Here is an 11,832-nt window from a genome sequence, read left to right on the forward strand (position 1 = left end):
AAGAATTAAAAAATGCTATAGGAAGGAATGGCATATTCTTATGAAGTTGGATATCACTCCACACAATTTTGACCACAGACAATTCTGTGCCGTAGAAATACTTAAGCCGAGCAAGGAACTAGCAGGACACACAAGTGGGTAGGTTACCCCTCTCCTGTTGCTCTAACCCCATCTGTATTAGCCACTCTAAGGCCTCACTGATGTGTGGAGCGCCTCAGTGGGAGAAATAAGTCTGGCTTAACATATTTTAGTGGCCTTAACTACATTGAAGTCCAGCTAGCCACTGAGTAGAAGCAGAATACCTGCTTTATAAATGTTAGTTTTGGGGAGTCAAGTCTGAGGCAAAACAGCATGTTCCCTGACCCATGGAGTTTCTATGGTGCTAGGGGCATGCAGTCTTGCAAAATGACTAATTGTTCAGGAATATATTGTGCCCCAACCCAGTATTATGCCAAACAGAAATGTTCTCAGCCACACATGCCAGTGTTCTTTGGGTTATGAGATACTCCCTTTTGTCTGGCCACAGGGAGGAAGGTACGAAGGCCCTGGCTGGAGAAAGTCAGCATAGCTGGGTTGTCAAGCACTGCTTTGAACAAGGAGGCAATGTTCTCATCAGTCCACGTTGGAGAGAAGGAGCAGATTAAGTGAAAGAGCTAGGTTTGAGTCTCTGACATTATTCCCATCAAAAAATAGGAAAGTGTGGTCCCCAAGGTGGGCAGCAGAAGCATCACCTGAGAATTTGTCACAAATGCAAATTCTCATGACCCTGGGGGTGGAGTCCAGAAATGTGTGTTTGAGCAAGTCACCCATGGGATTCTGAGGGGCGCTAAAGTTTGAGGATCACTGGGCTAGAGGAAAGGGAAGTGATGTTATATCTCTGCCTTCACTGGATCTTGGAATCAGAGCCCAGTAATGGAGGCTGGGTCCTGCTCCTGCTTCTGCCATGCAATAAGAGGATCATTTTTAAGTATATCCTTGAATAGAAACCATTTCCTAGCATTACATTTAGAATCATCAGCTACCCAAGGCCTTCTAAGACTGATCTCAGAGAGGAAGAACTTCAGATGATGAGATTTTCTGGTATTGAGGCACAACCTTGCCAGGGCTCCAGCTGGTGCCAGGAACCTTGGATCAGGATTTATTCCAGCATCAGACACATTGAGAATTGAGAAGCACCACCCACCCTGACTCCACAATGATCCTCTCCTTTCTTTTTTCTTTTCCTTTTTTAAATTTTTTAATTTTTTTTGAGACGGAATCTTGCTCTGTCACACAGGCTGCAGTGCAGTGGCACCATCTCACTCACCTCTGCCTCCTGAGTTCAAGCAACTGTCCTGTCTCAGCCTCCTGAGTAGCTGGGATTACAGGTGCCTGCCACCACCCCCAGCTAATTTTTGTATTTTTAATAGAGACATATGGGCTTTCACCATATTGGTGAGGCTGGTCTCGAACTACTGACCTCAGGTGATCCACCCACCTTGGCCTCCCAAAGTGCTGGGATTACAGGCATGAGTCACTATGCCTGGCCAATCCTCTCCTTTCTAACATAGCACAGCTTCTGTTTTTTAAGTCCATAAACCGACATATCTTGTAATTTACCACTTTCTGTCTGAAAAGCTCCTCTTTAGCAGCTTTTAGGGATTTCAAGATAGTATTTTGTCTCTGTCAATACTATATTGTTAAGTAGTTGGTCCTCCTATAGAAAAATAAAAAAAAAAATTCAAAGCAAAATTAAGTATTAACTTACTCTGTGATGTGGGAAAACTTTCTAGTAGGAAAAACAAAAAGAATTCAAATGTATGAACTTAAAAAAATATTTTTCTCTATCTTATTTTGGTGTATTTGAAGATCTGGCTGTCATTCCTCATGAATATATTCAGGAAATAAAATTATAGGTCTTGCCGTCTTCACATATCTCAGTCAGGAAGTTAATCCCATCCAACCTAAAGTCCTGATCCTAACAGTTTTCCTGTTTATCCTCAGAGTCGATACTTACCGGAGAAAGGAAACAGCTGGTCAGCATCTTATATGCCATTGGCTTTGGCATTCTGACTTACTTTTGGCAACAGAGTTGTTTCATTATTAACTGCGTAGAAGGTTTTAGAAATGGATGCTATAGAAAATGACACCAAATTTCAATCAAATAAAATTTCCAGGGGAATTTTGATCAGTTTGCTGCTGGCAAGATGATTATAATCTTTTGAGAATGAAATTCACATGGAAAGGTGATCATGACCACATTCTCACAGTGAGCTCCATCTGGACGTAAGCAGCTCCCTTTGAGAAAAACAGGTCTGATAACCCCTACCGAGAGGACCTTCCACATCAAGGCAAATTTCACGTGAGCCAACATAAACTATGATATCAAAAAACGCCAACTTCCAAAAGGTGGTAACCTCTTACTATAATGCAAAGAACAGAACGCAACATTTCAGCTTCACTTTTGATATGCCTATGATATCATTACTGTTCATAGGTCTGGTCCAATAAATTGTTCGTTGTTTTTTTGTTTTTTTTCTTTTTGAAATTACTGTAAGCTATAGGAATTGTTTTTGTTTCAAAACGTTTTAAAACAGGATCCTTGTAACGGGCGCTCTTAAATCATCAGAATTTTCTTCCTTGTTATTCTATAACTGTTCAAAGAAAATTAACATTCAAGTGATGACCCCGGAGTTTATGGGATTTTTTAGTATCAAAGAACGATTAAATTACCTTCACAGAACTGTGTTTGTAAAGGGAGAAAGAAGGGATTAGCAAAGTTTTCAGAGATTTTGCAAAAGAGGCAGAAATAAAAATAGGTAACATGAGATAGGACGATCATCAACGGTGGCTAAAAGCTAGGTAGAATATCATGGAATAGGATGGTCACATCGTGTCAAAATGTAACTTGGTAGGTTACTTGAAATTGCAAAAAAAAAAAAAAAATATGTCTTTTTTATAATGCAATACCTGGCAGTGACCACTTTAACAATGTCACCAAAATTAGTTTCAATGATAATGAAACAAACTGACAGGTCACATTCTCCAACATTATGTGACTTGAAAGTCACAGCATCTCCTGTAAATTATTTTTGCCAAGTATGTGTAGTCCAGATTTCTTCAAGCCTGAGGCTGAATCTCTATCATTTAAGAAATATAAAACATAGAGAAACAAGTTAAATAACACAGGTAAGTAATAGGCAAATCCAGAATGTAGGCACACGGTAAGGCAACTGGCCTGGTTTTCCCAAATAAACAATAATACGTATACTATGGTGCGCTGCAGAATGACCCACCAAGATGTCCATATCCTAATCCTTGGAACCAGTGAATGTCACATTTTGTGGCAAAAAAGACTTTAAATATGTGTTTAGGCTTTTTGCTTTGTTTTGTTTTGTTTTTGAGACAGAGTCTCGCTTTGTCGCACAGGGTGAAGTGTATTGGCACGATCTCGACTTGCTGCAACCTCCACCTCCCAGGTTCAAGTGATTCTCCTGCCTCATCCTCCCCAGTAGCTGGGATTACAGATGCATGCCACCACACCCGGCTAATTTTTGTATTTTGGGTAGAGACGGGGTTTCACCATGTTGACCAGGCTGGTCTCGAACTCCTGACCTCAGGTGATCTGCCTGCCTCGGCCTCCCAAAGTGCTGGGATTACAGGCGTGAGCCACCATGCCCAGCTTAGGGTTCTTAAGAAAAGATTATCCTGGTGTTTACATAGTAAGCCGTCGATGTAATCCCAAGTGTCCTTATAAGAGGGATACAGAGGGAAACTTGGCTATAGCAGGATAAAAGGTGATGTGCCTACAGAAGCAGAGCTTAGAGGAATGTGCCCAGGGGCCAAGGAATGCTGGAAGCACCTACACGTGGAAAAGGAAAGGACCAGACTCTCATGGACTCACTGAAGGACCCAGCTCTGATGACACTTTGAGTTTAGCCCCTTGAGACTACTTTTGGACCTCTAATTTTCAGAACTGTAAGAGAATATATTTGTATTGTTTTGAGCCACTGCGTTTGTGTTAATTTGTTACAGTGGCTATAAGAAATGAAAGCACACAGAAAAGGAGAAGATAATAAGATGAACAAGTAGGAAGAAGCAGCACTCTTCTGGTCTCAGAGATTAAAAAGATATAGCAACTAAAAGCAGGGCCTGAATTCTGACTCGGGATCCAAATTATTAAAAGCAGTTATAAAATCCAGTTACTGAAATCATTGAGAATTTGAGTGTGGACTAGATATTAGATGACAATAGAAAACCATTATTATTATTTTCTATCTTAAAAAATGCATTCTGAAGTAGATTTCTGTACCTTACTTTTTTTTTTTTTTTTTTTTTTTGAGATGGAGTCTCACTTTATTGCCCCAGCTGGCGTGCAGCAGCACCATCTCAGCTCACTACAACCTCTGCCTCCCAGGTTCAAGCGATTCTCCTGCCTCAGCCTCCCGAGTAGCTGGGATACAGGTGCCCACCAGCATGCCCACCTACTTTTGTATTTTTAGTAGAGGTAGGGTTTTACCATGTTGGTGATGCTGGTCTCAAACTCTTGATCTCAAGTGATCTGCCCACCTGAGCCTCCCAAAATGCTGGGATTACAGGTGTGAGCCACCGTGCCCAGCTGTACCTTACTTTCAAATTAAGAAAAAAATTAAAAAGCAATGCACATATATAGAAAGAATGATAAAGTCAATATGACAGAAATAATTGTTTAAAGTAGGTGACGTATGTAGATTCATCACACAAATCTTTTAGTGTATGTTTAAAGTATTCTTAATAAACAAGAATTATTATTATAGAAATTATTCCATAACAACAATGTATTCTGTAAAGTATTTAAAAGTTAGTCAGTTAAAAAACATTCATTAACCAGAATATCATTTTACTAGTTAGTGTAGGCTAAGTACCATAACTCAAAACCCCAACATTCCAATTGCTGAGCAAAATAAAATTTCATATCTCAATCATGGAACATTCCATGGAACAGGCCTTCTTATCTGAAAGGTCCCCTGGGCAGCTTATCTGCAAGTGATGTCACAGGGCCCTGCCCATCAGCTGGTGGCAGAAGCAAAAGAGAGCAAGGATTACACAGGAAGTTTACCATGGGCCTAGCCGGGAAGTGTGGCCTATCACTTCAATCTGTATTCCATTAGCTCTAATTTAGTCACATGGCTACATCTAATTGCACAGAAGTTCAATATTGTTATCTCCCCATGCCTTTAGAATGAAGGCTCCTGTTAACATCTAGCAGTCACTGCCACAATCCTTATCTTTTTGTATGACTCTGTGGTGCCATGATTTCCTCCAAGGAAATCTGTTAGAGAAATCTAAGTTGTCTACAGCATTTGGTTGACCACAAACTAAAGTAAAACTATTAAAAAGAAGTCATTAAAATAATCCCACTGGAAAATCTTGTTAATAAGTTTTATCTCTTATTTCCTTAGAATGTAAGTTATTGAATTAAGCTGACTTAATTATTGTATCATTTTATGTACATACACACACTCAACCTTGACAACATAAAGAAAATGCATTTTTAGATATTACCATTTTTTTTTCCTGAAATCATGTAAATGTAGTCACATTTGACTGGTAGCCTAGGGAACAACGGATAAGCTGTCCCTGCCCTGTACTTCTTTGTAGTTACACGGTCTCTCTGCTTCTGTTTTGCTACTTGCACTGTAACCTCAGGCACTCATTCCCTCACCATTCTATCAAATATTAGTTAAGAAGTTTAAGTTGAGTACTGTGGGAGGAACCCTGTAACAACCGGGATATTTTTATGTTCATCAAAAAAGTAAAAGTGAATATTGGCAATACAATTAAAGGAATAAACATCTAACTTTGTAAAGCCACAGAAATAGACTGATAAACTAAACAGAAAACTGACAAAATAGGAAAGTAGGTCCAAATTATTATGTCAAAAGGAAAGAAAATCTTGGTCTGCTCAATAATTATTGTTTTTAATAAAGGTAAAACATAAGATGGTAAACACTTAGCAAAATTATCTGACTTGTCTGAACCCCCAAAATATGTTTGAACACACACACACACACACCCCCACCCACACACACACACTCCACATTTTTAGCCACCCTGTGGTCCTGCTCTCAGAAATGTAGCATAATCCATTAAACAACAGTCGGGCTCAGGACTAAAATTCAAACTTCGGTCTGAGAATCACTAAGCTGTGCTAAAAATTTGCTATTGCTGGTTGTTTCAGGGTTTATAAGTTGGGATTTATTACATAAAACATCTCTTTAATAATGAGATTTTCTATTTTAATGAGGTTTATGGCAACAACTTTGCCTTCGACATTTTGGAAATTCTGGCCTTGCTATAGAACTTGACCTAAAAGGGTGACATGACCACATGAGGGTAATGAGCCATAGGTAGCAATTTTCACACTTGACTTCAGTCAGTTTCATGTACATTGATGTCCATGAGGGATTGGCTTGGCTGAAATCCAGTCATTTTGCTCGATGAAACCTCTCTCCCCCAGTTTGTCTTTTTCTGCATCATTTGTGACCCTTGTAATATACCCTTTAGATTCAACTAATAGATGTGCCAAAAAAGTGGAGTCAACACAAACTATGTGCAGGGGCGTCCTGACTGTAGAAGAGAATTGAATAAATATGGTGAACCCTTATGTTTATCTTTGCATAGGCAGTCACATCCACAAGGGCTGCTGGTTCAATTTCCAGTCAAGAATAGTGAACAAGGGACTCCCCAAATTTCAGATATTCCGTCTATGAATAGTGATAAAGTCAGTCACAGTTGTTGTGATAAAGATAACTTTTATAGGTTTTACAATCAAGAATGGGCTGGGAATGGTGGCTCACACCTGTAATCCCCGCAATTTGGGAGGCTGAGGTGGGAGGATCGTTTCAGCTCAGGAGTTTGAGACCAACCTGGGCAAGATGACAATATCCTGTCTCTATGAAACATACAAAAGTTATCTGGATGTGGTGGTGTGTGCCTGTAGTTCCATCTACTTGGGAAGCTGAGTCTGGAGGATTGTTTGAGCCTGGGTGGTCAATGCTACAGTGAGCCAGGACTGTGCCACTGCACTCCAACTTGGGAGACAGAGCAAGACCCTGTCTCAAAAAAAACAACAAAAAAAAATCAAGAATGAAAATATTATTAAGCAACAAACAAATATATAACAAAAAATATCTGAACGCCTTTAAAAAATTTAACTTGCACATATTTGTCAATATGTCATTATATAAAAGCTTTTGACAAATTTATTTCTTCTGCAGATTTTCTTTTTTCATCTAGATATTTTAAAGTCATAGGAACTTATCCTGTAAGAGTCTTAAAACCAATTCTTTCTTCTTTTTGCTCTTGGCATGTGGTCAGAAAAATGTCAGTCAGGATATGATGTGAGTAAAAAGACTAACTTTAGACATAATGGAAATTATCGTAAGTACAAAGTTGATTGATGAAAAAGAACAAAGTTATTATCAACTTTCTCTAAAGATAGTGTATAAATAGTAAAATGTGAAATGCAGAATCCTAAGAGACAACTACCAAGTGTCAAAGCAATTATTAATTAAAAGTGTACATTATATATTTCTGTAAAATATATTTAGAGAACATCATCTACCATTTAGCATACTTTATTGATTGATAGCTAATGGTGAAACAAAGTATCATTTCTCTTTCATGCTCGATCTGAAATTTCAAGTTTAAAACAAGGTTATATTTTGTCTTATTTGTTTGTTTTCCAAATCATTCACATTCGTGAGGAAGTAATCCCATGGAAAGGCAAAGAGAATCCACTGTCATTTGCTTTCAGGTTATATTTATTTCAGTTGGAAAAAAATGATGGATGCTCTGTTTTGTGAATGAGGAAGTTTATTTTTCTCTGCAATTGATGTGAATCTTTTTCTTGGATTTATTTCTCAAGGGTTATATTTTTTCCAAAAGTTTTAAGGTTCTACATATTATACCCTGGACTAGCAATACATTATTCTAAGACCCTTCAAGGGAAAATTTCATTATTCTATAATCTTAGCTGTAGGGACCATGATTTAAATTTAACAAACAAAAATATTTATAAGATTAGGAAAAACATAGCAGTGATCACCTTACCAAAAATAATGCTTAATCTCAGAGACCATGACCTAAAAATAAATGCAAAGGAATCCTTGTTTTCAGCTTTTTGAAAAATATACAGGACATTTGTTTAGTGATTAGAAATTGTGATACCTCACACACTTCCTGATTTAAAATTATATTAGAAAGGTATAGTAATACGTCAAACAGTATGCTACTGGCATAAAAACAGACACATGGACCAGTGAAACAGTAGCCCAGAAATAAATTCAAATATATGCAGTCAAATAATTTTTGAGAAAAGTGTCAAGAGGACACAACAGGGAAAGGATAGTCTCCTCAATAAATGGTGCTGGAAAAACTGGATTTTCACAAGCAAAAGGATGAAATTAGATGCTTATCTTACACCATACACAAAAATCAATTCAAAATGGATAAAAGATCCTTTTGTGGTTCATAAGAATAGGGATTGGGATTTCACACTCATGTGTGAGATGTGCCTCCCTTAAACTTTAAGACGTTGGCACATTACCTATTTGATGTGGGGGAAAAAAAAGAATAAGAAACCTAAATGTTGAGACAGAAACTCTAAAACTCTTAGAAGAAAACATAGGAGAAAAGCTCCTGGACGTTGGCTTTGGCAATGATTTTTTGGATATCACAACTAAAGCCTAGGCCACAAAAAAAAAAAAATAAATAAGTAGAATTACATTAAACTAAAACTTCTGCACAAGAAAGGAAAGAATTATCACCATGAAATGACAGGCTTTAAACTGAGAAAAAATATTTAAAAATCATATATGTGATAAGGAGTTAATATCCAAAGGGGTTAAAGAACTCACATAACTCAAGAGTAGAAAAATAAATAACTTGGTTGAAAAATGGGCCAAGGACCTATGTAGATATTTCTCTAAAGAAGACATAAATGTCACAAACAGGTATATATGTTGGTGCTCAACATATGAAAAAGTGCTCAACATCATCAATCTTTAGAAAATTGCAAATTAAAACCACTATGAGATACCATTTCACACCCATTAGGGTAGCTATTATCAAAAAATCAAAATATAACAAATGTTGGTGAATGTATGGAGAAAATGGAACTCTAAAAGCTAACAAATCTTGATGAGGATGTAGAGAAAAGGGAACTCTTTTACACTGTTGGAGGAAAAGTAGATCCAGCCATTATGAAAAATGGTATGGAGGTCTCTAAAGAAATTAAAAACAGAACTACAGTATGATCCAGCAATCCCCCTTCTGGGCATATACCCAAAGAAAATAAAATCAATACCTAATAAAGATATTTACATGTCTGTGCTCATTGCAGCATTATTCACAATAGCCAAAATGCAAACCATCTAAGTGTCTGCTGACAGATGACTAGACAAAGACATTGATACACACACACACACACACACACACACACACACACAGAGGAATATTAGTCATCCCTAAAAAAGAATGAGGTAGAAGATGGCTGATTAGAAGCTACTTTGGTTCATGACACTTATGGAGAGGAATGAAAATGGGCAAGTGAATTCAGCACCTTCAGTTGAAATATCCAGGTTCTTGTATTGGGACTGACTAGGCAAACAGCCCAGCCCGCAGAGAAAGAAGAAAAGCAGGAAGGGATAATGGCCCAGCTGGAAGCAGCACAGAGCCAAAGAACCCCGACTCCCAGTTAAAGGAAGTGGTGAGTGATTGTGCGACCCGTCCCAAGAAACTGTGCTTCTCCCATGCATCCCTGCAACCCGTGGATGAGGAGATCACCTCATGAGCCCACATCACCAGGGCCCTGGGTCCAACACACAGAGCTGTGTGGAGTCTCAGCAGAACAGCCATGCAGGCACACATAGAGACCCAGGAGTTTTACATACTCCTCTCCTGGGATCCCCAGCAAGGCAGGAAATCTATCTGTACATATTCCTAGGAAGGGGCTGAATCCAGGAAGCCAAGCAGCATCACTCTGTGGGCCCCACTTCCACAGCACCTCACAAGTTAAGACCCACAGGCTTGGAATTCCAGCCAGCCAATGACAAAAGGCTGGAGTCTGCCTGAGAGAGGACCGAGTTCCTTGGGGGAGGGGTGGCTGCCATCTCTGTGTTTCCGTAGATTCAGTGATTTCACCCTGCCAGCTTTGAAGAACACAGGTGGTCTGGACAAGGAAGAGTCTCCCACAATGCACAACTTCCTTCCCAGATAATGGCCAGACTGCTTCTTCAAGCAGAGCCCCAATCCATTCCTCCACACTGGGCAGGAACTCCCTGTGGGGGCTTCAGCCACTCCAGCCAGGGTTCAATAGTTCTCTAATCTCTGCCTGGGATGAACTCCTTGCAGGGAGGGGCAGCAACCATCTCTGCAGTTTGGTCAACTCAGCCATTCCAGCCTGCTGGCTTTGGCCAATACAAAATTGTCAGGAAAAGGAAGTGTTCCCCTCAATGCAGCATACATGCTCTTCCAAAACACAGCCAGACTGCTTCTTTAAGTGGGTTCCTGATCTCGTTCCTCTTGACTGGTTGAGACCCCCCAACAAGGGTCTCTAGCTACCCCCTACAGGTGTGTTCAAGCTGGCAACGGGTCTGTAACCTCCTGAGATGGAGATTCCAGAGGATGGAGTTGGCTGCCATTTTTGCTGGTTGCAGGCTTCACTGGTGATACCTCCAGGAATGGGAAAAACCAAGGCAACTAGGGTCTGTAGCAGATCCCCAGCAAACTGCAGCAACCTTATGATAGAGTGGCCTAATTGTTAAAAGAAAAATAAACAAACAGAAAACAACTCAGCAAAAAAGAATCCACAAAAACCCCATCCAAAAATCAGCAACCTCAAAGATCAAAGGTAGATTAAGTCCCAAAGATGGAAAAAAAAATGCAAAAACACTGAAAACTCAAAAAAACAGAGTGTCTCTTCTCCAAATGGTTGCAACACCTCTCCAGCAAGGACACGAACTGGACTGAGGCTGAGATGTCCAAATTGACAGAAGTAAGCTTCAGAAGGTGGTTAATAATGAACTTCCCAGAGCTAAAGGAGCATGTTATAATCCAATGCAAAGAAGCTAAGAAACATGATAAAACAATACAGAAGCTGATAACCAGAATAACTGGCTTAGAGAGGAACATAACCAACCTGATGGAGCTAACAAACACAACACAAGAACTTCACAATGCAATTGCAAGTCTTAATAGCTGAATAAACCAAGTGGAGAAAACAGTCTCAGAGCTTGGAGACTATCTTTCTGACATAAAACAGGCAGACATGAATAGAGTACAGGGAATGAAAAGGAATGAACAAAACCTCTGAGAAATAGAAGATTATGTAAAGAGACTGAACCTATGACTGATTGGGGTACCCAAAAGTGATAGAATGAAACCAAGTTGGAAAACATGCTTCAGGATATCATTCCGGAGAACTTCCCCAATCTACCAAGACAGGCCAACATTCAAATTTAGAAACTGCAGAGAACCCCAGTAAGATGCTCCGGGAGAAGATCAACCCCAAAACACATAATCTTCAGATTCTCCAGGGTTAAAATGAAAAAAAAAGTTAAGGGCAGACCAGAAAGGCCAGGTCACTTATAACGGAAAACCCATCAGTCTAACAGCAGACCTCTCAATGGAAGCCCTACAAGCAAGAAGAGATTGGAGGCCAATATTTAATATTCTTAGGGAAGAGAATTTGCAAGCCAGAATTTCATATCCAGCCAAACTAAACTTCATAAGTGAAAGAGAAATAAGATTCTTTTTAGACAAGCAAATGCTGAGGGAATTCATTACCACCAGGCCTGCCTTGCTAGAGCT

The 11,832-nt window shown here is 39.3% G+C and overlaps 1 non-coding gene across 1 annotated transcript; it reads left to right on the forward strand.

Moving 5' to 3' along the window:
• The first annotated feature begins 8,478 nt into the window (after positions 1 to 8,478).
• On the forward strand, positions 8,479 to 8,579 carry LOC129013463 (small nucleolar RNA U13). Its single transcript, XR_008493936.1, has one exon. It is a non-coding gene; the product is annotated as a small nucleolar RNA U13 (small nucleolar RNA).
• The last annotated feature ends 3,253 nt before the right edge of the window (positions 8,580 to 11,832 follow it).

Source organism: Pongo pygmaeus, chromosome 15, assembly GCF_028885625.2.
Source record: "Pongo pygmaeus isolate AG05252 chromosome 15, NHGRI_mPonPyg2-v2.0_pri, whole genome shotgun sequence".
Classification (NCBI taxonomy): Eukaryota; Metazoa; Chordata; class Mammalia; order Primates; family Hominidae; genus Pongo; species Pongo pygmaeus.